Source organism: Branchiostoma lanceolatum, chromosome 7 (genome assembly GCF_035083965.1).
Source record: "Branchiostoma lanceolatum isolate klBraLanc5 chromosome 7, klBraLanc5.hap2, whole genome shotgun sequence".
NCBI classification, from domain to species: Eukaryota; Metazoa; Chordata; class Leptocardii; order Amphioxiformes; family Branchiostomatidae; genus Branchiostoma; species Branchiostoma lanceolatum.
This window is the reverse complement of record NC_089728.1, coordinates 8348853-8375528: the sequence shown is the minus strand read 5'-3', so window position 1 is coordinate 8375528 and position 26676 is coordinate 8348853. Positions and strand designations below refer to the sequence as shown.

Sequence of the window (26676 nt, the reverse complement as noted above, 5' to 3'; positions counted from 1 at the left end):
ACCTCTCTGTCTTCAGGGGGAAAGGGCAGAATAAGTATAGGGTATAGAACGCCAAACACCTCTCTGTCTTCAGGGGGAAAGAGTAGAATTAGTACAGAGTATAGAACGCCAAACACCTCTCTGTCTTCAGGGGGAAAGAGCAGAATAAGTATAGGGTATAGAACGCCAAACAACTCTCTGTCTTCAGGGGGAAAGAGTAGAATTAGTACAGAGTATAGAACGCCAAACACCTCTCTGTCTTCAGGGGTTAAGAGCAGAATTAGTACAGAGTATAGAACGCCAAACACCTCTCTGTCTTCAGGGGTTAAGAGTAGAATTAGTACAGAGTATAGAACGCCAAACACCTCTCTGTCTTCAGGGGGAAAGAGCAGAATCAGTACAGAGTGTAGAAAGCCAAAAACCTCACTGTCTTCAGGGGGAAAGAGCAGAATAAGTATAGGGTATAGAACGCCAAACAACTCTCTGTCTTCAGGGGGAAAGAGCAGAATCAGTACAGAGTGTAGAAAGCCAAAAACCTCACTGTCTTCAGGGGGAAAGAGCAGAATAAGTATAGGGTATAGAACGCCAAACACCTCTCTGTCTTCAGGGGGAAAGGGCAGAATAAGTAAAGGGTATAGAACGCCAAACACCTCTCTGTCTTCAGGGGAAAAGAGTAGAATTAGTACAGAGTATAGAACGCCAAACACCTCTCTGTCTTCAGGGGGAAAGAGTAGAATTAGTACAGAGTATAGAACGCCAAACACCTCTCTGTTTTCAGGGGGAAAGAGCAGAATCAGTACAGAGTGTAGAAAGCCAAAAACCTCACTGTCTTCAGGGGGAAAGAGCAGAATAAGTATAGGGTATAGAACGCCAAACACCTCTCTGTCTTCAGGGGGAAAGAGCAGAATAAGTATAGGGTATAGAACGCCAAACACCTCTCTGTCTTCAGGGGGAAAGAGCAGAATAAGTATAGGGTATAGAACGCCAAACACCTCTCTGTCTTCAGGGGGAAAGAGCAGAATAAGTATAGGGTATAGAACGCCAAACACCTCTCTGTCTTCAGGGGGAAAGAGCAGAATAAGTATAGGGTATAGAACGCCAAACACCTCTCTGTCTTAAGGGGGAAAGAGTAGAATTAGTACAGAGTATAGAACGCCAAACACCTCTCTGTCTTCAGGGGGAAAGAGTAGAATCAGTACAGAGCACAAACACCTGTCACACACACACTTTACATATACACAAGAACATACACTTCAAGACTGGACACACAAATGGTGCATTGAAGTCACAACTTTCGACTGGTGCATAGACTTACATATACACAAGAACATATACTTCAAGACTGGACGCACAAAAGGTGCATTTGATTCACAACTTTCGACTGGTGCACAGGCTAACAAACACACACAACAACACACGTACATCTCACCCCCACACACAGACACACTAAGACACGCACACATATGCACCAGCACATGCACACACACATTCAAACACATAATATGCATTTTATCACATTTCCTGAGAGTGCCCAATTTTTATGAGAGTCCCTTTTTTCTAATCTTAAGTATCAAAGATCAAAGTCAATTCTTGACCCAAAACAAGTAGAAAGTAAAGTTCAGGGTATAAATAAAAGTTGACCAACAAGCATCCAGCTACACATTGCAAGGGATTTTTTTTTACATTGCTCAAGTAGAAGTTTGTCCAATGGTTGTTGGTGATACAATATGGCTGTATCTTATCCAGAGGGTTATTAGAATACTTAATGCTGTACAATGCATTAGCAGTCTGGTCCAGGTTCAAATGTCAAATTGCTATACAATCATGTCTTTGGATACAGAAACATATCATCAGCCGAACCAGAACACTCTCCTTTGGATTTGACTTTCCCTAGTCTGACACAACGTTAGGATCATGAGAAAATCATACATTGGCTGAGGGAAAACTCCTTTAGAGAATGCCAAGTCCATGGGCCTTGTGTCAGGTGAGCTGGGTCGCTTGACTGGAGTATCCCCATGGCGGTTTCGGTTTGTAGGTGAGCTTGAAATCACTCTTCCTGGAGTGGCTGGTACTCTAGAGATCATAGTAAATGCAACACAAAGATAAGGTTATGGACACATACATCTTTCAAATTGATATTGTATCATATTCCACAAAGACAACTATAAGGTATGGTACATGTTAAACAGAAAGCTATTATAAAACTTCCTCCTTGACTATGCAAATCATTATGATAATCTAGATCATTTGATGAGCTTCACGAGAACCTAAAAGTACTTTTCACTGTCATGACTCATGTAGATGTAAGTTTGATATCTCCATCTGTCATTAACGATGGGGGTGTTATAGTCTTCACTCTTACTATTACATGTATGGGGATGTGCCTGAGAGACGTACATTGTACATGGTGATCCAACATGGCAAGAATAATGTCAAATTCAAAGTATAAGGGGACATGGTAGGTGATTGGGCCGCAAAGGCACAGACCCCATAACTCATATGGATGATCCAATGCTTGTGCAGTCACCAGCAGACAGGTTACTGATTCTAATGAGTACACCTGAACATACCATTAAGTACAAGAGGGACCAAATGCCCACTGTCACTTCAGCAGATTAATCTGACACACTCCGAGGCAGCGTGACATAGACTGATCCAAGGGATAGGGAATCGGACGGTAAAGTGAAATGGAGGCAGCTCATACTTTTCAATCCACAGATGATAACTCGGGAATGCCTGGACAGCTTGTCTTGAAGTTCATATTTGGTAAGTGGGTCCATGTATTTGTAAGAATTTGCAAAAATTTGATTTTGGGTCCCCTAGTCACTTAATATTGTACTGCAGCAAACTTCCAGTTTTGATATTTGTGTTCTGAACATGCTATGGTCATGATCTGTTAGTGGTAGATAGCTACTGTAGTTACATGTACTAGGAGGGAGACCCGGAGAGTAAGTTCTTGTGGGTTTGGACCCCCTAGAGGCTTTTCTTCTAAAACTAAGGGGGGGAAATTTTGTTTCAAACTTTGAAAAGAATAACTGAAAAAGAGGTTGAAGGATTGTAATTTTTGGTTTGTACATATCTTGTGCAAATTTATCAGTGGCATCTTGTGGTGCAATCGGTAGGGTGTTTCGCCCAGACCAAAAGGTCCCAGGTTCGAAACCCTGATACTAGTATGCCTTGATGTTGTGCCGTTCCTCACTCCACCCAGGTGTGAATGGGTACCTGACTTGGGTTGGAATGGAAGCAGTCCAACGTCTTGCCAGTGTACAAAAAGGGAGATCAGACCAACCCCTCAAACTACAGACCTATTTCCCTTCTCCCTACCGTAGCCAAGGCCCTGGAGAGACTTGCCCATAACCGCATCTACAGTTACCTCACTGTCAACAACCTGTTAAACGTCAACCAATCAGGCTTCAAGAAAGGGGACGAAACTGTTTTACAGCTTCTGCTATTGGTTGACGACTGGGCCAAGTCCATTGATGACTCCAACTTCTCCTGTGCGGCCGCTGTCTTTCTAGATGTCCGTAGCGCGTTCGATACTGTGCGGCACGATGGATTAACCTACAAGCTATCGCGATATGGCGTTAATGGACCGCTCATCGATTGGTTCGATCACTACTACCTCACAGGCCGCCAGCAGCGAGTGGTCATAAACGGGGTTTCATCGTCCTGGGGGTACACGTATGCGGGCGTACCACAAGGGAGCATCCTTGGTCCTCTGTTATTCCTGACATACATAAATGACATTAAAGAGTTGCTGTGTACTTCGAGCATCAACTGTTTTGCTGATGACACTTCTCTATCGAATTCTGGACAAACGGCCATGGAGGTAGCCAGCACTACTAACTCTGATCTGCACCTTGTTTCTGACTGGTAAAGTCATCTGCATAAAGTCCACACAGAGCAGAATAGAGTTACCTCCTATCTACATCTCAAGTCAGCTCATTGAACAAGTCCCATTCTACTCTCACCTTGGTGTCACCCTACATCAGGCCTTGGGCTGGACTGAGCATGCGCAGACTACATCTAGTAAAGCCAGGAAAGTTCTTGGACATCTCTGGAGGTTACGAGGTAAACTGTCCCAGGAAGCCCTCGAACTTGCTTACCTTGCCCTGGTTCGGCCTAAGCTGGAATACGCCTCCATTCTCTTCAGCAACATGAGTGCTGCCGCCTCCAAGGTACTCGAACGTGTACAATACCACGCAGGCCGCCTTGTTACAGGCGCAGCGCCAAGGACACCCTACTCAGACATGCTACAAGAGCTTGAGTGGGATAGGCTCTCAACTAGGCAAGACTACAACCGTCTTGTCATCATGTACAAACTCCTCACCGGTTCTGTACCACCCCACCTCCAGCCACTCATCCCGTCAACAAGACAAGCCCAAACCAGGCTCCATAACTCCGTACATCTTCACATCCCTCGATGCAGAACCAACATCTACAAGAACAGTTTTATCCCCTACACCTCACGGCTCTGGAATAGTCTACCCAGAATCGTCACTGACTCACCCACACTGAGCATATTCAAAGCCAGATGCAAATCCCACCTGTTGTCCTGATTTAAATTTACCTCCTGTCAACCCTCCATCTATTCACCACAAATGCTACATCATAGTACATGTATGTTCTTATATATTTGCATGGTAGTCATTGAGTCCAATGATTTATACTGTATTATTATGCATTGTATTGTATGTTGTATTGTATTAACTATGTATGTATCATGATAGTGTAATGACTTTATTGCAGGTTATGTACTGTTGTATGTTTGTCTGTATTTGTGGGTCAGCCGGTTACCAGCGAGAGCTGCCTGGGCTGACCCAGTGTAATGATTTGTTTCATTGTCAATAAATACAAATACAAATACTGGGAAAAGCAGGTTTTATACCAATTTAGGATGTTTTGAAGTAGTCTTTAAAAGAAGATTATAAGACCAATGCCTTAACTTGTACAAAGAAGGTATTGAGTTGATGTACAGATACATGTAGATTTCAGTCCTTGCAATTGGACAATCTGAAACAATATAATGTTTAAGGCTACAGAAATAATGGATTTTTGCCTAACTTTGAAAAGCTATCAGTGAAGTCTCAAACAGTAAAATATTTTTGCTTGAAACATTACAAACCATATTGATGCATAAAATAGCTATCAGATGAACTCTGCAAAGTTTGGGTTCTTATTGCCAGAGGGCACTTCTTTTTTGATTTCGGAAAAATGTGATTTTCTTTACAAATCTGACAAACTAAGATGGTTCTATTTATGTTTTATATTTGTATCATTCAAATGTACAACATTTACGTTGCATACCAAATGCATGCTTGCAATGCAGAGGTTAAGATGTTTTCCTTGCTGTGTAGCCCTTAAACTGTAAAAGTAGATCATTCTTTACTCTTGTCCCCAAATTCAGCTGTCTTTGAGTTTGAGCTGATGAAAACACCAAAGTGAATTCTTTTTCTGACTCAACATTCGTTTTGATGGAAGGAAGATTAACTCATGTTGGAAAGAAAACAATTGACCAGATTTTCCTGGGTTATTGTTTAATATAGTAGAAATACAAGTTACAACCTTACCTGCACAATGTTGTGCTCTACCATTGCCTGAGTAACTGGCGTCATTGATAAAAGCTAACAAACAAGAGAAGCTGTGTATACATACCAGCTAAATGGTCTTGAACTACATGTAGTTAGAGTCTCTCCCTGGGGCATGGTGATGGTCTGCATGGCATCTCCTCCCAGCGATGAGGATCTGGTAAAAAATAGCAAAATAAATAGATGTTATATAGTACAATTTACATACAAAGCTTTGAACATCCTTATACATAAGGATCTCACACATTAGTTGCTTAGTATGTTATCCTCCTGTGAAGGCACATGCAAAAACAATTTAAGCCAGGGAAAAGTTAGCGAGGCTGATCTGGTCATGGTCATTGGGTGCAGATACAAGGAGCCAAACGACAGAGACTGCAGTGTCTGAATCTGTGTCTGTATAGCCGGTATAACCGCCATTCAGCGTAACACACCAGCTTCGCAGGCACGCGGCGCGGCAGCAGCTGGTTTATCCAAGGAGGTTTAATTAAACCTCCTTGGTTTATCACACTGAACAGCCTGTCACACCTAACTTTTGCACATCTGACTGCAATCGTTCTTTGAAGCTATTTAGTGAAGGTGTTCCTACAGCATCTGATGACAACGAGTTCCATTCTACTATGGTTCTTGGGAAATACAAATTTTTGAACCAATCAAAAGTTGGTTCTGGTACTTAAAGGCATGATGACTATTTCTTGTCCTTTTCTGGGCTGGTATTAGATAATTATCAGTCGGCACATCTACAAGTTGATTAGTCATTTTGTACATCATACAAAGCCTGGATATTTTTCTTCTGTCTTCAAGTGACTTCCACTGAAGATCTGTTTTCATTTTAGTGACACTAGCACCCCTGTCATAGTTGTTTGTGCAGAACCTGGCAGCTTGGTTCTGCACCCTCTCCAGTTTATCCTTGTCTTTCTTTGTGTATGGGTCCCATACTGTTGCAGCATATTCAAGGTTTGGTCTTACTAGAGACGTGTATGCAAGTGCTTTTACCTTTGCTGGGCATGCCCACAAATTACATTTGATCACTCCCAATGTCTGCTTAGCCTTTAAGTTGTTACTTTATGTTAATATACCATGGGGTCTGGCCTCCCAGGGTAGACTAGAACTTAGAAGTAGGGATGCATACCTGAACACTGAACCGAAGTCAAGTGAATCGATAAAAGACTACACGACCTTACAATTACTTACAGGGATCACTTACATAGACTGTTGTGTCAGAACTTACCAGTGAATAAACAAGACAAGTTTGAGTTTATTTCAATCTGCAGTTATGCCGTGTCTTTGATAGTGGTCTTTGTTAAAGAGTCTACAACTTAATCTAGCTAAGACCTAATCTAGACTCATTAGGTCTGGACCTGAACCCGGGTTTAGGTATGCATCCCTAGGTACATGTAGAAGGTACGCGCAACATGGGACACCAGGGAGGTTGTCTGTACTCAGCCCCCCTCCCTCCCACACACTTCCATAAATTATTAATCAGTTGGTCCCCACTAGAAATCTACCAGGTGTCATTCAGTGACAAATAGAAAGCGACTTCATGCAACTTCAGCTTTCATTCCATTCTGCATATGTATGAGACATAAGAGAATATCTACATTCATATCTGATATGTAGCTCCTGTCTCCCTGGGTAAAAAAATTGCACTGGTAGTTAACTTCTTACTGAGCTTCTAGTCCCATTTGGTTGGAAAAATAAGTACCTAGCTTTGATGATGTCTTCTCAGATGCGAAGTATTATCAAGTAAAGCTGAAGGTCTCATGTTTAAAGAGATCCAAACCTAGAGCACAATTCAGAATCCACCTCCCTTATCAAAAAGGACTATCCTTTTATTATCTCCATGAAAAATGGAGATATAGTTATCCCCATGAATTATCTCCATGAAAAATGGAGATATAGTTTTGGGTGTCTGTGTGTTTGTGTATGTTTGTGTTTCCAGACTACTTTAGACAGCATAACTCAAGAACCTCTCGATGGATTACAATGATATTCGGTATGTGGGCAAGTGTTGGGAAACCGAAATTCAGAGTCGATTTTGGGCCCCCTGGTATGTGACCTTGGTACTGCAGCAGAACTTCCGTTTTTGTATCTATTGACCTGGACGTGCTATGATCTTGATTTTTGAGTGGTGGATAGCTTGTGATGTAATGAAGATTTGGTATAGGTTTGGGCCCCCTTGCGGCTTGCTCTGGAACTGCAGGGGTGTTATTGTGAAAATCTTCTTAGGAGAATAACTGAACAAAGGAACGACGGAGTATGCAGTCAGAGTTTATGATGGGCTGGGTGAGCAGTCCCCTCCAGTGGTTGTCCAGTTTTGATTTGAAAGTGTTCACAGTTTCGGCAGCTACAACACCCGTGGGGAGGTTACTCCAGGAGTTGACAGATCTGACACTGAAGCAGTTCGACCTGGCTGGCTTCTTAGCTTGAGGTTTGACCATCTCATAGCTGATGTTGGCAAAACCAAGAACAAGTCGCGTCGCCTTGTGCTGTACTCTTGATGGATTACAATCATATTTGGTATGTGGGCGGGTGTTGTGAAGCCGAAATTCAAGGTCGATTTTGGGCCCCCTGGTATGTGACATTGGTACTGCAGCAGAACTTCAATTTTTGTATCTTTTGACCTGGACGTGCCATGGTCTTGATTTGTGGGTGGCAGATGTCATAAAGAAGTGGTGTAGGTTTGGGCCTCCTAGCAGCTTCCTAGATGGAACTGCAGGGACGTTTTGTGAAAATCTTCTATGGAGAATAACTGAACAATGGAACAACGGATTTTCATGATATTTAGTATGCAGGTAGAACCAATTATGCAAATAAATTCCTAATTTGCATAATTAATGCAAAAGACCATAATTCATCTAATTGGAAAATTATAGGACTGTCAATATTGCCCCATGTAAGTTAGATAAAGGTGTTTATGACCAAGCATATATTATGCAAATGTGTAACTGTAAGTCATTTGCATGAATAGAATTGTTCATGGAGATATGAGGTTGTGGAACTCTTGTTATCCAAGCAGAGGCTAGTGGAGAAGATTGTGACATCTTTATTTTTATCCTCTGCCCTGACCGTTTTTCGTCGGCCATCTCTGCTTGAAGAGTATAAGTATATCCGGTCACTAGTGAGTGGACCTTACAGTCTGGTCTTACTGTACCTACTGTACAAAACTGGTGTATAATGGCCAAAAGTACTGTACCACAACCAGTTATGTGAAACAAACAAACAAGAGAAGCTACGTACCAGCTGCTATCACTGGGGTGTGGAAACTTTCTGCAAAGCATCTCCTCCCAGTGATGAGGATCTGGAAGAATAAAATAGCAAAAGAAATACCATTAGATGTTATCAAGGAGGTCATGTCATTATACGGCGAAATTCACACACAAAACCTACAGTAAGTTACACCTTAAGATCTCACCACATTGCTCGAGTATGTAATCCTGCTGTAAGTGCTAAAGGGCACTTTCAAAAAAGATTTAATCCAGAGTCAAAGTTAGGGTATTTTTTTCAATGTTTCCCCAGCCAAACCTGTAATTTTGCTTATAACTCGAGATTTCCTTAATTGTACTTTGTAGACGAGGCAAAGCTGAAGTTGCAGGAAATGACTTTGTGTCTGGAAAAGGCGCCCTCCCCCCATCCTGCTCTATATTTCTGGGGAGATCCCTGCAGATAAAGTGAGGCTGATCTAGTAGAAAGTACTTTGTGACAGAATGCACAATGGAATTACTACAGGAAAACAATGTTATTGTAACGTTGTATGCCCAAAAAACGTTACTCAAGCAACTTGAATTTTAAAACAGTTAAAATAGGTGCTTTGTACCATTTAGCAATCTATTCTCACAGATATTTAAAGCCAGCTCCATGCATATCAAACATTGAAACAAGGAGACATTTTCTAAAGTGTTCTCAGGACATGTTTCAGAATAATTTGTCCCGGCAGGCCAGCACCTTCCCATGACTGATTGGGATAGCCCAAACCAAACCTATTATAGCTCCCGTGGGAGCTATAATAGGTTTGGATATTCTCCAAGCAGAGGCTTCGATCGTGAGGGGTAGTTTTTTGTTTGTTCAGGATTTTTCCCGGACAAATCTACCCCTCTCGATCGAAGCCTCTGCTTGGAGAGTAAGGTTTGGATTCCAGGCTATGATTGGGATTCATCTCAAGCTGCCAAATATCTCTTTGTTTGCCTGTTTTACGACCTATGCAAATCATTTGAAAGAAAAACATTGAAAGAAGTTGTATCAATTCCCTTGGTTTTGTTAGCCTGGATGCCAGACCCCCAATCTGTAACAGTATAAATATCTATCATACACACGATTGATATCTTAGAGATTGGGGGTCTGACATCTAGCCTATGGTTTGGTTCACTTTTGGTCTCACATGAACTTTACTGTCTACTTGCCAGTACAGTGATTACAAAAATATTCACACAAAACTACAGTAGAATAATATCAATTATCTGATGTAGTTACTAGTCTACTAAGTACTAGTAGTATAGTGACCCGCTTGGCATGCTGAAACTGGAGAAAGTTCATGAATGCATCTGTACAAAAACTATCATGTGTTTATCAGGACTCATTGATAATCCCCTGTGAGGATTTGTCACCAGCTGCCAAGTCTCCCTCTGTTTGCTGGTTTACGACCTATTCAAATCATGTGAAAGAATTTGCTGATAATCATCAAACAGATTCAAAAATCCTTTTCATTACTTTTAGGTCCACTTATCATTCCATCATAACTGTCAATTTTCTGGGAACCAAAGACATAACATACGTAGGGCACTATATAATGTTAGCCTCCGTTGCAGGCCTTCCCACCAGCGATTTTTCAACTTATCCAAAGTTTTAAAAAAAAGGTTCTTTGGCTGGGAGGCCGTATCTGATGTGAGGCCCCGTACCTGGGATCCTGTTACTGCTGTTACCTGTAACCGATGTCATTGCTGGGAACTAAATATTAAAATTTGAGGGGATAACCAAAATTATATCTGGGCCCTGTTGGTTTTGGACGTATTTTTAGGTGTTTTTGGCAGGCTTTCGAGCCGTGGCAAAGCCGCATTGCACTACCACCTACTATACTTGAAAAAAGCATCACGCTTCACCTCTGCTATACTCAATAAAAATAGGACAAATACTATTTAGTCCCGTTTTCAGATATTTCATGTGGCTTGGCGACAAACAGAAAACGGGAGAAAATAGAAAACCCAACAAAACGCTTTCTAAAACGCATCAAAAACTGTGAGAGTCCAACATCTGCTTGGAGAGACGGTACCCATGACCAGAATTTGACCACCCAGGAAGATTTCACAAACCACATTTCTGTTCACGAGAAGTATATGTTGCACGAAGATTAAACAGTTGCAATCTACTCGACTAACTAAATACAAAACTGGAGAAGGGTTTAGAGCAGATTTTTCATCTATTTGATATGTGTGGATCACAGTGGATGGTAACTTCAAACAAGCAAACTTCAGCCCGGTGACATAACAGTCGTGTCGCCATGTTGGGATTAGGGCCCCAGGTCCCGTTACGTACTGACTCCTATATGACTGGTTTATTGCATGAACTGTAGCATTTAGCTGAGTTTTAGCAAGGTCTATATAAAACCTCATTGGTTTAGGTGACGAGAAAAACAAATTACTAGAACTTACCGTCAGATGGTAGCATTGACAACGTGCAGAACCGTCTTCCCCCCGCATCTGCTCCGGCCGTGCATGTCCGTGCTTGTCTGTGGGGCAAACCGTTGTTTCACACCTCCCGCCGCCAGGGGTCGGGGGTCACCCTCGTTCCCAGGACTCCGCGCAACCAGGGAGTTGGTCTGAGCGATTGGTTTACCTTCAGATATTAAACTTGACTTGACTATTTAAGACAGAGGGTCCGAGTATATTGAGTCTGCATGGGGAATCTTGACAACGCGTTGACAGTTAATTCACGAGGGAAGTTCTGGAAACGAGTACATTGGATTATTCCATGGTATTCTTGGGGGTCTAGCAAAACTTAGTCCGCAAACAACCTGGTTCGGGATTTTAATGGGGGAAGATTGTTATCTTCTTATCATATACAAATGTACACGGCCTGCCGGCAAAGAATTAGGGATATGAGGATAAAAGAAGATAACAATCTTCCCCACCAACCTCTGCTTGGAGTGTACCCGGCCTAGCCTCTTGGCAGACTGTCCTCTCTCCGTAGCTAACTCCCTTGGCACACTATTCACTCTATTACGGCCAATTTCTACTATTTTTCCAGCCATCCCGCGGAGCCTGGTAGAGGCTATACCCGGCCTGCTAACTCATTTGGCATATACACTACAGTAGAAGCCTGCCTACCTGCCTACGTGCTCAGGCCAGAAACTGGCCCCTTGCTTTCCAGGAGGATCCTCCATGTAGTCCTGTCCCTAAATTAAGCCACTTAATTGTAATTTGTACCTCGGATAAACGCACATTCCATTTAATTAACTGCACCGAATCCCAAACCGGTTCCTATTTACTGATTTACTGCATTGTTAATTTGTTAGTGACTCCGCATATCTGCACGGCGCATTATCCGGATTACCAATTACCGCTGCCGGATAACTGCACTAAAATTTTTCAAAAATCCTCGCTAAAAATCGGCAAACGCGGTACAAATGAGCCGATAAGTGCCTATGTAGAAGCACAATACCGCCAATATGAGGTCCAATATGTCTAAAATTATTTTCACTACCAAAAGAAGGTGGTCAGTCCTTTGGCAATCACGTTGATAGCGAATGGGATATTATCTCCAAGCAGGCCCAATGGATTGCAAAGACCGTATCCAACTGGAAGAAGGAGCTTGTATAGCAATCCAAGGTTGGGTTGCAAAACGTACTTCCTCTGCTAGTTTCATACGGTCTTCGCAACCTATAGATCTGCTTGGAGATTATGGGATATCCCGGCCGGGCGGGTCATGGGGCGTGTCGTCACCATAAAGAGACGCACGCCTGCCAAAGGCGTTTTGGCAGACAGCATGCTGTACTCAATAAAGATTGGTCTCTTCCTGTACACTATCTTATTACTGTGAATGCATTAAGGGACAATGTCTGTAAGGATCAAACAATAGTGCTCACGGTCAAAAAATCGATTTGGCTCATATTTTGCACAGAGATAGTACTTGGCCCTAAACCCCTGAAAATAGCTTTCTTTCCGCTCAACACCCGTCGTTGCCATGGCAACAGCCCAATCAAGTTTCGGGGCCATTTTGGCAGATTTTTGTATGAAATTCAAGGTCGATTTGGGCCCCAAGGTATGTGACCTTGGTACTGCAGCAGAAATTCCATTTTTGTATCTTTTGACCTGGACGTGCTATGGTCTTGATTTGTTGGTGGCAGATTAGCCTCCGTTGCAGTCCTTTTCCCCGCAGCGTGTTTTTTTTTCAATTTTTTTTTTTGTGGGGGGGGGGGCGCCACGTATCTGCTTGGGATCCCGTATCCGCCGTGCCTCTGTGTCCGCTGCTGGGGACACAGGGTCTATAGCGGACACAGAGGCACGGCGGATACGGGATCCCAAGCAGATACGTGGCGCCCCCCCCCCCCCCCCCCCAAAAAAAAACGCTGCGGGGAAAAGGACTGCAACGGAGGCTAGTGGCAGATAGCTTGTGGTGTAATGAAGACGTGGTGTGGGTTTGGAAATGACTACGAACCTGTTTTGATTTTGCATTCTTTCATTTTTCCATGCGATCTACCCCATTGAAACACACGTAATGTTACAGGGGAGGCATTCTGAAACATGATGCCACTCATGGGATAACAGTTTCTGTGCTACATTACGTAGAGTGCAGTTGTCGATTTACGTAAATCATGTACCGCTATGAAACTAGGAATTGAAACTAAAACTTGGTTACTGATTACGGGTGACCCACCCGGGACCTCCCATACGATTCCTATCAACTAAACTGTCAATGGAGACCGCCTTCTTTTGTTACTCAAAACAGTTTTAAGCATATTGGCGGTATTGCGCCTTTACACCGGCAGGTGTCGGCTCATTTGTACCGCGTTTGCCGATTTTAGCGCACCTTTTCAGTTAACTTGTCGAGGATTTGTGAAAAAAAATTGGTGCAGTTATCCGGCATTGGTGATCATGCGCGGTGCAGATATGCGGAGTCACTAACGATGCAGTGAATGGGAACCGGTTTTGGATTGTAAGATTCGGTGCAATTAAATGGAAGGTGCGTTTATCCGAGATGCAATTAAGTGGCTTCGTCTGTAAGATGCAAATGTGTAAGTTATTTGCATGAATAGAATTGTTCATGGAGATATGAGGTCGTGGAACTCTTGCTTATTATGTTATCTGTACATTGTCACCGTTGCAAAATATTGTTGTGCAAATAAAATCATTTATTCATTCATTATATATATATATATATGTATATATATATATATACAACATATATATATATATATATTTAACCTCCTTGGCGCAAGTTTGGAAAATTGTTTCTTACTCTTTTAATATGCCATAATTTTTAGGTATCCATCTTACAATTTTGTGCCCTCTGTGATGCAAATTGGTCATGATTCAAGATCATTCAACGCGCAGGGGACGTCGGCGCAGCTTTGCGTTCCAAGTCACTGCGCGGCCGCACTTGGGTCGGGCTTCGGCTTTGTGTACTTCAAGTGTGCTTGGAAAGGCATGGTTGTCTAAACCAGTCCTTACCTGCACAAGCAAAATTGCAGGTGACTGACACCATCAGCATTTCTCCTCGGTTTGGGTCACAATCGAGGGCAAAATCCGTGAGCCAAAGTTTAATTGGGGTTTAAAGTAAACCTGCTAAAACCCTTATTTAACCAGTGAAATTATCTTCATATTAGGCTAAGAAAGCCGGTTTGATTAACCGGTTAAATCTTTTGATTCATTCAACTGGTTTTGATTAAACCGAAATTCCTTTTTTTCTACTTTTATAATATAATAGTCTTTAATGCATATACCTGCCCAGATGGGCTAAATGCACATATGACCACACTTGGTCTATAGGAAGCATAATGCAAAACATGAATTGATAAGCAGCTACATTCTAACATTGAAAAGCTAAAAGATAGACAAACTGACAACTATTGCTAAACTAATGTTGATCACCTGTGGTCATATGTGCATTTAGCCCATCTGGGCAGGAATATGCATTAAAGACTATTATATTATATTAATACGGCCATCTTCACAGTTGTCACAAGTCTTTCTCAAAGTATCCTGGGCATGTTGCCATTGTTGGGTGTTGCGGGTTGAGGCTCTGATTGTCTGAGTGATTCTGCGTGTTTTAACCACCTGTTCAGGGTATTTATTAGCTTGTTGTTTGCGGGGGTTTTGTGGTAGGAGTTTTCCCCTGTGTCGTTTGCAATGCGGACAATATATAGTTTTGTTCCGCTGGTGGAAGGTTTTCAAACAGAGCAGATGTTGTCCTCAATTTTGGATGCAACCGGCGTGCTTGCCAGTACAGTTTCTTTTCGCTTGGAAAGTCTTCTGCTCAGTTTTACTGTAGCCGTGACAATACGGTGATCACTCCCCACAGATTTGGTATGGAAAAAGCTTGTGTGTTCATCATAAGAACCCAGTTCTTCATGTACATTGAGCCCCTTGCTCCAAGCAATTTTCAGAAAAGCCTGGACCCTGCAAACCGAACAATCTCTTTGACATGTATCTGCTCCAAAATCACGGAACACATTATAGCTAGCACTATGATGAATCACTCCGAATCAAAAGCTGTCGAAAACAAAAAGGTTCAATACGTATATTTCAGTTCAACCATAGAAGCTGTTTCTTGATTTTTATGTTCATAAGCACCATAGATTGTTTTCTTTTAACTCGCTCGGAACCACCTCTACAAGGAAATTGAAATACGTGTACAGTTTCTTCTCTCTTTTTGAAACATTTGGAAACATGACTACATATTTTGTCTATTATATGTTCGTTCTTACATGACATCAGGTATATAATGGTGTCCTGCTTTGACATTTTGTACATTTCTTGTCTAATCCTATTGTCTTAAGCAGTGATTGGCGCTCATCTCCATATAAAGAACAATCGAGTAAAAAGTGGGTTTCATTTTCAACATACAAATGATCACAGCATTCGCATGTTCTATTATTCAGAGGGTACGGTTTTGCCTGCCAGATTCTATGTGTAGGGAGTGGTCACTGATGTGAAGTTAACACATAGCTCTGCGATGTTCGTAGTTTGCAATGTTTAAATATGTTTCTCTTTCATAAATCTCCTTGAATGTTTTGTAGGTCCTTAATTTGTTGCCTTGATTTTCTCTTCGTCCTTTTACATGTAATTCTGCATTAAATCTTTGGATGTAAATATCCTTTAATCTTTGTTTTAGTTCATTTGAATGAGAAAGTGTGTTTGAGTGACTGTTCATTTTCAGGTAGGCAAAACCGGACTCCTCTAACATTTTTCTTTCATTAGATAGCCAGCAGGGTGTTTTTTTGGCGATCTTGACCTTGTGCTTGTTTGAACGCTCAGTCTCTGCCTCTGACATAAGATATGCCTGGAATCTTGAAGCTGCCAGTCCCGACTTAATTAGGGATACAGAAATATGCCTTGTGTGCTGGACCCGGTTATAACCGGGATAGGGTATTCCCCAGAACAAAACAACTTTGCGTGCGTGTAGCGCGCGAAGCCGGGAAGTTAGGGGAGTTAGCGCCGCCGGGTGTTTCGCGGGTTTCGTGAGGGAGGTCAGGGGTCAAACATTTTTGATTTTTACTTGGCTAAAAAAACTGGCAGCTTAAGGGTTAAGACTCTAGTTGGCAAGAAAACACAGATCTGGACACTTCTGCTGTAGTAATAACCCCAGATGGTGAAACGGGTCCATTCAGTATTAACACTTCTGTTTTACAATGGGACCCTCTTGCCCCATTTCTCTTTATTATATGTTGATATTTACCTTCGCCGAGAAGGTTATGCAGAGGGTAGCGTTTGTATGTGTGTGTGTGTGTATGTATGTATGTAAAGAAGCAGAATAACTGGAGAAGGCCTGGATGGATTGTTTTGATATTTGGTAGGTGGGTAGATCTTGATGAGAACTGGTGATTATGATTAGATTTTGGGTACCTAGCGGCTTGTCACGGTACTGCAACAGAACTTCCTGTTTGGATATCTCGTGTTCTGGACATGCTATGGAACTGATGTTTGAGTGGTAGATAGCTATTTGGACAGAGAGTAAGTGCTATACGTTTGGGCCCGCTGGCGGCTTGTTTGGAACTGCAGGAGCAGGTTTTGCTTCAGACTTTGAAAGGGAATAACTCAAGAAGGGCATGATGAATGGCCATGATTTTTGGTAAGTAGATAGCTTGAGTGATGATGTACATGATTAGATACTTATTATGCAAATCAGTATCTAATTTGCATAATAAATGAGGAAAGTTTGTACATCCGCCAAATTCCAGGATAGGACTCTCAAACATGTGACACATGCAACTGGGGAAGAGAGAAATATTATTAGATATCAACTATGCAAATGAAGACCTCATTCACATAATTAATGGGAAAATACTGTAACTCAAGATGGGCTTGATGGATGGTCATGATTTTTGGTTTGTATATAGCTTATGGGATGCTTTGTATGATTAGACGACAATTATGCAAATCAGATTCTGATTTGCATAATTGATGAGGAGATTCTAAAGACTCGCTGTAATACATGATATGACTATTAGAATATGTGACATTTGAAGCTGAGAAAGAGAGGAATGTTGATAGATAAAAAATATGCAAATGAAGACCTAATTTAGATAATTAATGAGACACAACTATTATACAATACTGTTATATACTTATACTATTATACAAGTAAATGGCGGCGATTTCAGACTTGTGGCATTTGGAAGTTATGTGAATGTCACCACCGTTGAATCAAATTATGCTAATAAAGACCTCATTTGCATAATTGATGATAAATATGAGCATAACCTTCTTTGCTTAGCTCATACTTTGGACAATCTTTGGTATTCGGGTGGAGAAGACGATCAACTGGTATGATTTGTAATTGATGAGAAACACTCTTTATACGTCAGTCATAACGGTAAAAATCATGAGGCGAAGGTATGAGGTCGTGGAACTCTAATATGTATTGCGGACAACAATCACAGATAGAGACGGTATCACCCTATTCACCGTCGCCGTAGAAGTCGCTACCCGGCTTAGGCTATTCCTAATATTTACTTTGCTCTTCTTGAGGACTCAATACAATTTGCACAGGACCTTCTTTACAGGATTGAAATAGCTTGTCAAACTATTGGACTGTATCTTAATGCATCAAAAACAAAATTCATGCATGTAAACCCTACCTACATATGTCGATCCGCCTCCGATGTGCCTCCGATGGGTCTGTAATCGAGGGGGTCACTGACTTTAAATATTTGGGGGCTTACACCGACTCGAAGCGCGATATGGATGTTAGAATTGGCCAACCTTGGAGTGCTACTACGGAATAATTTGGAAATCCCATGTACGAAGAGAAACGAAACTAAAGAATTCCTAGCTTGTATTGTTACAGTTTTGCTTTTCGGCTGTGAGTCGTGGGTTATGAACAGTTCTCAGGACAGGAAACTGGACTGCACCTTCACCAAGATGTTGCGTGCACGCGTGATATTCGGAACAGTCCTTAGTGGAAACACACAACAAACAAACAGCTCTATGGGACACTTCCTCATATCTCTTTAGAAGTTAAGCGTCGAAGGTGAAGCCTCGCTGGTCACGTAGTTGCCACGACAAAGCACTACTCTTTTGGACCCCAGAATCCAAAAGTAGAAGAGGCCGTCCATACTCCACTCTTAAGAGCATCATAGAATTAGAAACTGGTCTAATCCAGATAACGAAACTGCTCTTCTCTACTTCCTCAGACACATGTCGCACAAGCTGGGCTTGTGTCTTCCCTCGAATCTGTAAGTCCCTGCACAACCGCAGGAGTGAAGCTCCTACGAACCCACGAGCTCCTACTTCAACTGGGTACAGCTGGGTTCTCCAGCCCTTCTCTCGACACTGTTGGACTAGTTCTTCATACTTGAGATTCTTTCTTTCGTATGCTATTTGAAGATTCTCCTCCCAGGGTACTGTCAACTTCACTATCACCACTGACTTCTGGTCCACTGACCACAGTACAAGGTCAGGTCTTAAGGCTGTCTCACAAATAACACTTGGGAAGTGGAGCTATTTGTCCAGATCTACTCGCATTTCCCACACTCATCTGCAAAATGGACCCCCTCCTATGTTGCTGCTACTGCGGGTAGGCGCTACCCCTCTGGGCTTCTGCCCTCTTCTTACGAAATGGATAGGCTGCGGCGGTGCCTCAGTCCCTGCCGTCTCCTTTCTAACGTTTTCTAGGGTTACAGCAATATGTCTTAATGCCTTGTTATGTCTCCACGTGTAACGGCCTTGTTGTAGAGCAGTTCTGCAATTTGACAAGGTGTGCTTCAGTCCGGCTTGTTCTAAACCACACAACTGACAGGACTCTTCACTCTTGAACCATCGGGTGAGGTTTTGAGGGCTGGGAGGACATCATACACTGCGCGTAGGAGGAAGCTCACTCTAGCATTCTGCATGCTCAACAGGTCACTCCATGTGAGCCTCCTCTCTACCGCACCTTCCCAGTTCAACCATGCTCCCTGCTGCCTCTGGCTACCAGCTACCACCCGTCTCTTCTCCTCCTCCATCCTTCTCACCTCTTGAACCACTAGCACTGCACGAAATCTGGGATTTACCAAACTTACCATGGGTGTGTAAATTCCCGGTAAATGTGATATCTAACATTTACCCACAAATACCACACATTTACCCGGTAAATATGTGTAAATATCAGGTAAATATTAGTATTGCAGTAAGTCATAGGGCCCTGCACAAGCCTGGGATAACCTCTTACTGGTTAAGAGTCCCAGTTAAGAGTCCCAGTTAAAAGTCCCGGTTAAGGCAGGCAAAAGTCCCAGTTAAGAGTCTCAGTTAAGACAGACAAGGGTCCCAGTTATGAGTCCCAGTTAAGATAGGCAAGAGTCCCAGTTAAGAGTCCCAGTTAAGAGTCCCGGTTAAGGCAGGCAAAAGTCCCAGTCAAGAGTCTCAGTTAAGACAGACAAGGGTCCCAGTTAAGAGTCCCAGTTAAGATAGGCAAGAGTCCCAGTTAAGAGTCCAGGTTAAGAGTCCCAGTTAAGGCAGGCAAAAGTCCCAGTTAAGAGTCTCAGTTAAGACAGAAAAGAGTCCCAGTTAAGAGTCCCAGTTAAGACAGGCAAGAGTCCCAGTTAAGAGTCCAGGTTAAGAGTCCCAGTTAAGGCAGGCAAAAGTCCCAGTTAAGAGTCCCAGTTAAGGCAGGCAAAAGTCCCAGTTAAGAGTCTCAGTTAAGACAGACAAGAGTCCCAGTTAAGAGTCCCAGTTAAGATAGGCAAGAGTCCCAGTTAAGAGTCCAGGTTAAGAGTCCCAGTTTAGACAGGCAAGAGTCCCAGTTAAGAGTCTCAGTTAAGACAGGCAAGAGTCCCAGTTAAGAGTCCCAGTTAAGATAGGCAAGAGTCCCAGTTAAGAGTCCAGGTTAAGAGTCCCAGTTAAGATAGGCAAGAGTCCCAGTTAAGAGTCTCAGTTCAGACAGGCAAGAGTCCCAGTTAAGAGTCCCAGTTAAGATATGCAAGAGTCCCAGTTAAGAGTCCAGGTTAAGAGTTCCAGTTAAGACAGGCAAGAGTCCCAGTTAAGAGTCTCAGTTAAGACAGGCAAGAGTCCCAGTTAAGAGTCCCAGTTAAGATAGGCAAGAGTCCCAGTTAAGAGTCCCAGTTTAGGCAGGCAAAAGTCCCAGTTAAGAGTCCAGGTTAAGAGTCCAGGTTAAGAGTCCAGGTTAAGAGTCCAGGTTAAGAGTCTCGGTTAAGAGTCTCGGTTAAGAGTCTCGGTTAAGAGTCTCGGTTAAGAGTCTCGGTTAAGAGTCTCGGTTAAGAGTCTCGGTTAAGAGTCTCGGTTAAGAGTCTCGGTTAAGAGTCTCGGTTAAGAGTCTCGGTTAAGAGTCTCGGTTAAGAGTCTCGGTTAAGAGTCTCGGTTAAGAGTCTCGGTTAAGAGTCTCGGTTAAGAGTCTCGGTTAAGAGTCCCAGTTAAGATAGGCAAGAGTCCCAGTTAAGAGTCCAGGTTAAGAGTCCCAGTTTAGACAGGCAAGAGTCCCAGTTAAGAGTCTCAGTTAAGACAGGCAAGAGTCCCAGTTAAGAGTCCCAGTTAAGATAGGCAAGAGTCCCAGTTAAGAGTCCAGGTTAAGAGTCCCAGTTAAGATAGGCAAGAGTCCCAGTTAAGAGTCTCAGTTCAGACAGGCAAGAGTCCCAGTTAAGAGTCCCAGTTAAGATATGCAAGAGTCCCAGTTAAGAGTCCAGGTTAAGAGTTCCAGTTAAGACAGGCAAGAGTCCCAGTTAAGAGTCTCAGTTAAGACAGGCAAGAGTCCCAGTTAAGAGTCCCAGTTAAGATAGGCAAGAGTCCCAGTTAAGAGTCCCAGTTTAGGCAGGCAAAAGTCCCAGTTAAGAGTCCAGGTTAAGAGTCCAGGTTAAGAGTCCAGGTTAAGAGTCCAGGTTAAGAGTCCAGGTTAAGAGTCCCGGTTAAGAGTCCCGGTTAAGAGTCCCGGTTAAGAGTCCCGGTTAAGAGTCTCGGTTAAGAGTCTCGGTTAAGAGTCTCGGTTAAGAGTCTCGGTTAAGAGTCTCGGTTAAGAGTCTCGGTTAAGAGTCTCGGTTAAGAGTCTCGGTTAAGAGTCTCGGTTAAGAGTCTCGGTTAAGAGTCTCGGTTAAGAGTCTCGGTTAAGAGTCTCGGTTAAGAGTCTCGGTTAAGAGTCTCGGTTAAGAGTATAGCTGGACTTTGTTATATATTATCATAGTATTTTATAGCATACGCACGGAGGGGGGGGGGGCAGTCGCCTAGACCACACGATGAGAGAGAACACTTAAACATTGAAAGCCTTTCTTGGGGGGCTTTTAGTAAGATCTTGGCAATTCTGGGGTGGCCTGACAGGTCAAACATCATTCTTCATGTCTCCAGGACCCCCGCGGGATAGTGGAATGGTCGCGAGATGGTCAACATCCTCTGATTGGTCAATGTAGGCACGCATGCGCACAAGTGGGTGGCGAAAATTTCAAAAATGGAGGGGAAACCCGTTCGTCCTTGTTCGTTTGGCATGGATGAGCCGTTGTATCGCGATCCTCGCGAAACTTGGTACCGCCATAGTCTACTATGGTTGACAAGAGACCAAGAGAAGGCTGGATAGTCCAAGTGAATTGGTTGTAAGCTCAAAACGCGAGGAAATTGATGATGTCAGTTTCGTCAACACTTCGCCCCCCTCCCCCCTTGCCGAGAAGGACTATCTTTTGCATGCCTGCATACCATCGTCGGGTCGGAAACCAAGTGGTGAGTACAAACACTTCGTACAGATTAGAAAATGCTGTCTTTTTTAACAAAAGTAGTTTAAGTTATTGACACGGTATCGTCAGAAACACAAATGATTGAAAATTTCAATGTCTCCAACTATAATTTTTGAGCTAACCTGATAAGAAAAGATGTAAAAATATGTTATAATATTTTGCAACCTTCTCATGATTGGTATTAAACCAGACACGAATGCATGTTCACAATTGGAAAACAAGAATTACATTTTACTGTATTAATGAATGAGGAAGCTGAAATTTTCACAAATATTCATTTGTTTCTCACAATCTCATTTTGTTGTTGGTGACCTCGAATCAGCAGTGTTAAGTTAAATTCCCATAAGATTGTTGTATTACAGGCCTGACGTCTTCTTTCCTGAATATGTTATTCAGGTGTATTCAGCTACAGATGATTGGTCAATAATATTTCAGATTTCAGGTAGAAATCTAAGTCATATGTTTAAAGATATTTAAGGATCCCAGAGTTGTGGACAACTGTGTCATTCACTTATTGTGTCCCTTTTTACCAATATGTACCTCCAGTACGGCAGCAGTAGAGACCTTCAAAAATGCAGCGCGGGTTGTGAGGAGGTTGGCTGGGAACATTGCTAGCAACTGACAGAAATGAAGCTACTGAGTACCCAAAGTGCTGCTACAGGCTTCTTAGGTAAGACTTAAGTACTGCATACTCATGATCAGAAGACAGAAACACATTCAGTGTACATGTATACATTTAGAATACAATACGGTATATTCCGTATTGCACAACCAAGGGTGATGCGGAATACACCGTGTTGTATTTTATGTCATACCCACCCTAGAAAACACACGTTTCAATGCGAAATGCGCCAGAAGTTAAGAAAAGTTGGTGTCCTCAAACAAAAAATTGACAATTCCAACACCCGAATCCAGTATTCCAATTTTCAACTGCAGCGCACTGAAAATTAGCACTAGATATTCTAATGAGGCCTGTGTGATAATCCACCTGTATGGAACGCTTTTTGCGGCCCAGGTATGACAAAGTATTTCATTATTGAAGCAGGCCGTCATGCTGAATATTGATTGTCTCTCGTTGGTTGTTACTAGCAGCTGTTGTGATAATCTGATGTTAGAGCTGTGTACCGGTACACTGTACCGATACAGTACCGGGTACAATCAATAAGGTACGGGTCCAAAATACCTGAACCCTGAAATTTGTTTAGGTACACAGCTCTATCTGATGGTACAAGGCATGACAGTGACTGTTGGAGAATTCCTGTTACCAGTGTGACATGATATTTCTTGATCATACTATATACATGTGTATTTTCTTTTTTTAGATTTTTCACTCTTTGCAGGGCAGATGTCCATTTGAATTTATGTTCAATGATACTTTGGTGTTCTTATCTAGGAACTGGCTCATTACAAGGACTCAATCTCTCACCAAGACGTCTAACATGCAGACACTGAGGGAGACAGCCTTGTCTACACCTTGCCCAGAGTGCATAGCAGCAGTGAACACAGAAGTGAATGGGAATAAAGAGAGGACGCACGCAGCTCCACAGCATATAACACTTCAGTTAATGATGTGATGTACCATAGGTGTCCACTGTTTTGCCAGCCCATAAAGGATTACTTTCCTGGAATTCAATGTCTGTATGGGGGTGGGGGGCAGACTAAGGGCCACTAAGACCTTCATAGCTTTAGTACAATATGTAGCAAATTGTGTTTCAGTCTATTTGCACTCTACAGCAGTTAATATTGTTCTGTTATTATAATGATGCTGATCATGCATTTTACAATATGAATGAAATACATTGTACCTTAACTCTGATTTTACCAGCACTATCCCGCATATACAGGCCGACCCTGCACCAAAGTCTTGTATTTAAAATGTTTGGAATGTCGAAATGTTAAATTGTGAATTGATGTACGTGTAACATACAGATATGCTGAAAAACATTTCCCAAACCTTTCTTTTATCAAATAATGATGTCACTGATCATGTTGGCAAAACAGTGCATGCCCCACTGAATGTTGGCTACATATTTTACACGTCTAACATGTAATCGGGGGCCCGTGCCAGTTATGATTATCGTAGTAATGTCACTGTTTCTTTGCATAGTTATCAAGATTTTAATCATACTAGCAAATATTGATGACATGATGTTATCAGAATTTTGCACAGAACTTATGATACAACATGTATTTATGTTTAAACATTCTCCTCTATGCAATTTCCAATTGCTGTGTTTGTCAGTATTGTTAGATGTTAAGTACCATTCATCATAAATGATGCTTGTACGTGTCTTGTTTAGTTTATGTGTTTGTTAATACAGGACGGTTGATCACATTCAGTGTCTGATCATTTTATAACCGGTAACACTGTAAATTTTATCTGCATACCCTTTAGAAAAGAAAATATTGCTGAGTTTTGTCCTTTACCCTGTCCTTGTGCTCCACAAACATGGGTAGATGTGGGTAATTCAGGGGAGTGTCAGAACGTGGTTGGTAAATGTACAGATAAATGTACAGGTGGTTAAATGCCGATAAGTATGAGATATAACGCAAATGATAAATCTCGGTAAATTCATATTTACACTCCACGTAAAGGCGGGTAAACGACAGTTACTGTGACTAATACCACGAATGGTAAATCTCGGTAAATGCATATCTACACAGTCCGTATAGGCGGGTAAATGACAGTAACTGTGACTAATACCAAGAATGGTAAATCTCGGTAAATGCATATTTACACAGTCCGTATAGGCGGGTAAATGACAGTTACTGTGACTAATACCAAGAATGGTAAATCTCGGTAAATGCAGCTTTACACCATCCGTATAGTCGGGTAAATGGCAGTAACTGTGACTAATACCACGAATGGTAAATCTTGGTAAATGCAGCTTTACACGACCTGGGTAAATGTGGGTAAATTTAGGCAACCATTACCGGACTTACCATATCGGGTAAATCTGCACCTTTACCAGCGGGTAAATGTCCGGTAAATAGCAGGTAAATGTAACCTTTACCAGACTTTACATCACATTTACCGTTACGGTAAATACCACTTTTCGTGCAGTGTAGCTGTCTTCTTTCACTGGAGTTGGCACTTGACCACCCCTGAGACTTCTCACCCCAGCCTAGACCTGTTCTTCCTACCTGTACTGCACCCACCAGGTCCTTATCTTGAAGTCTGCCTGTTGCTTCATTGATGACCTCTTTGACTTTCCACTTTCTACCGGCACTAATGTTCTTGTTTGCTGCTCTTACCGAGGGGTCTTGTGACCCCCGAACAAGTCGAACTTTCTCCGCCTTGTGTTCATCTGCAATGGATGTATTGATGGAATGTTCTGGTCATTGACTGAGAATGTCCTGTTACAAATCTTCTCTTTCCTTAGTGATAGGCTCCTGGACTTAGAGGGCTTAAACTGCATACCGGCCCATCCAGTCAACTCCTCAAGCCTTTGAAGTAGCCGCTTCGTACATGGAGCAGTTCAAAGGATGCTTGGGACGTCATCCATGAAGGCACGGACTGGTGGCATTCTTTCTCCTGTTGGTGCTCTAACTCCACCTACCACCTGTTTGGCACCAATCAGAAGGATTTCAAATCCCATGGTGAAGAGCAATGGTGAGATGGAACACCCCATAGCAATCCCTTTCTCCAGCTACTGCCAGCCTGTTGTATAGTTCCTTGTACTGATGCTTTGTCTGAAGTCTGCAAAGTAGTTTGCCACTGTCTGCTTCATCTCCACGGGAACCCAAAAGAACTCGAGGGCGAACTTGATAACCTTGTGAGGTATGGACCCGTAGGCATTGGCTAAGTCTAACCAGACAACATGTAAATCTTCCTTCTGACTTCTTGCGAGCTGGATCTGCCTCCATATGGAATTATCATGTTCGGTGCAGCCCGGGAAACCTGGAATGCCCGCCTTCTGGACCTCTGTATCTATGTAGTTGTTGGAGAGCAGATACTTGGGAAGACGTTTGGCAAGAACCGTAAAGAACAGCTTGCCTTCTACATTGAGCAATGAAATGTTCCGGAACTAGTTTATTGATGTTGAGATCTTTTCTTTGGAGATCACTGCTCAGCCTGCTCTCCTCCAGGATCTCGGCACACACTGCTTCCTCCAGGCCACCTGCTTGAGCTTCCACAGTACTCTCAGGGTCTTTGGACACATCTTATAGACCCTGTATGGCACTCCGTTCGGGCCTGGAGCTGCTGCTGCTCGAGCCTTCTGTACTGCTACCGATACTTCACTCCATTTTGGGGGAGAGACATCCATAGGATCTGAAGGTTCTGCTGGTCTCGGTACATACCCCGGTGACTCTAAAGGTTTGTTCTTCTCAGGGTCAGAATGTGTTGCCTTCAGGTGGGCTTCCAGATCTTCCTTCTCAATTGTGAGCTTCCCTCCCTTTTTCTCTTACAGAAGTGACCTAGCAAACATGAATGGGTTCCTAGGCTGTAGAACTGCTTCCTCTGGTTTTCCCTTCTCTTCCGCTTCCTTCTCAACCTTTCTGCTCTTCTCAGAGTCTTAAGTCTGGCTCTAACCTCTTCCCACAGGGATTGGAGACCACCTTTCTCCCTTTGGCTAGCCTTCCTCCATAACTTTCTAAGGTGTCTCCTTCAAAGAATCAGCTTAGCAATTTCCCTCTGTCTCCTACCTAAACGGCTTGTGTCACCAGATTTACGTTCCTCACTTATCAGTGTTCCAAGCCTCCCGCTACAAAAGTCATACACCAAGTCTCCAAAGCTATTCAACTTCC

General features: G+C 42.7%; 2 long non-coding RNA genes across 2 annotated transcripts; one reads left to right on the top strand and one right to left on the bottom strand.

The window, feature by feature from the left end:
* Nucleotides 1-1635: 1635 nt before the first annotated feature.
* Nucleotides 1636-11471, bottom strand: LOC136439011 (uncharacterized). The gene is made up of 4 exons (XR_010756481.1): nt 11210-11471; nt 8805-8865; nt 5635-5724; nt 1636-2052 (listed from the first exon to the last, which is right to left on the bottom strand). It is a non-coding gene; the product is annotated as an uncharacterized lncRNA (long non-coding RNA).
* A 9936-nt stretch (nt 11472-21407) lies between these two features.
* LOC136439010 (uncharacterized) lies at nt 21408-24262 on the top strand. Its single transcript, XR_010756480.1, has 3 exons — nt 21408-21913; nt 22474-22597; nt 23321-24262. It is a non-coding gene; the product is annotated as an uncharacterized lncRNA (long non-coding RNA).
* The last annotated feature ends 2414 nt before the right edge of the window (nt 24263-26676 follow it).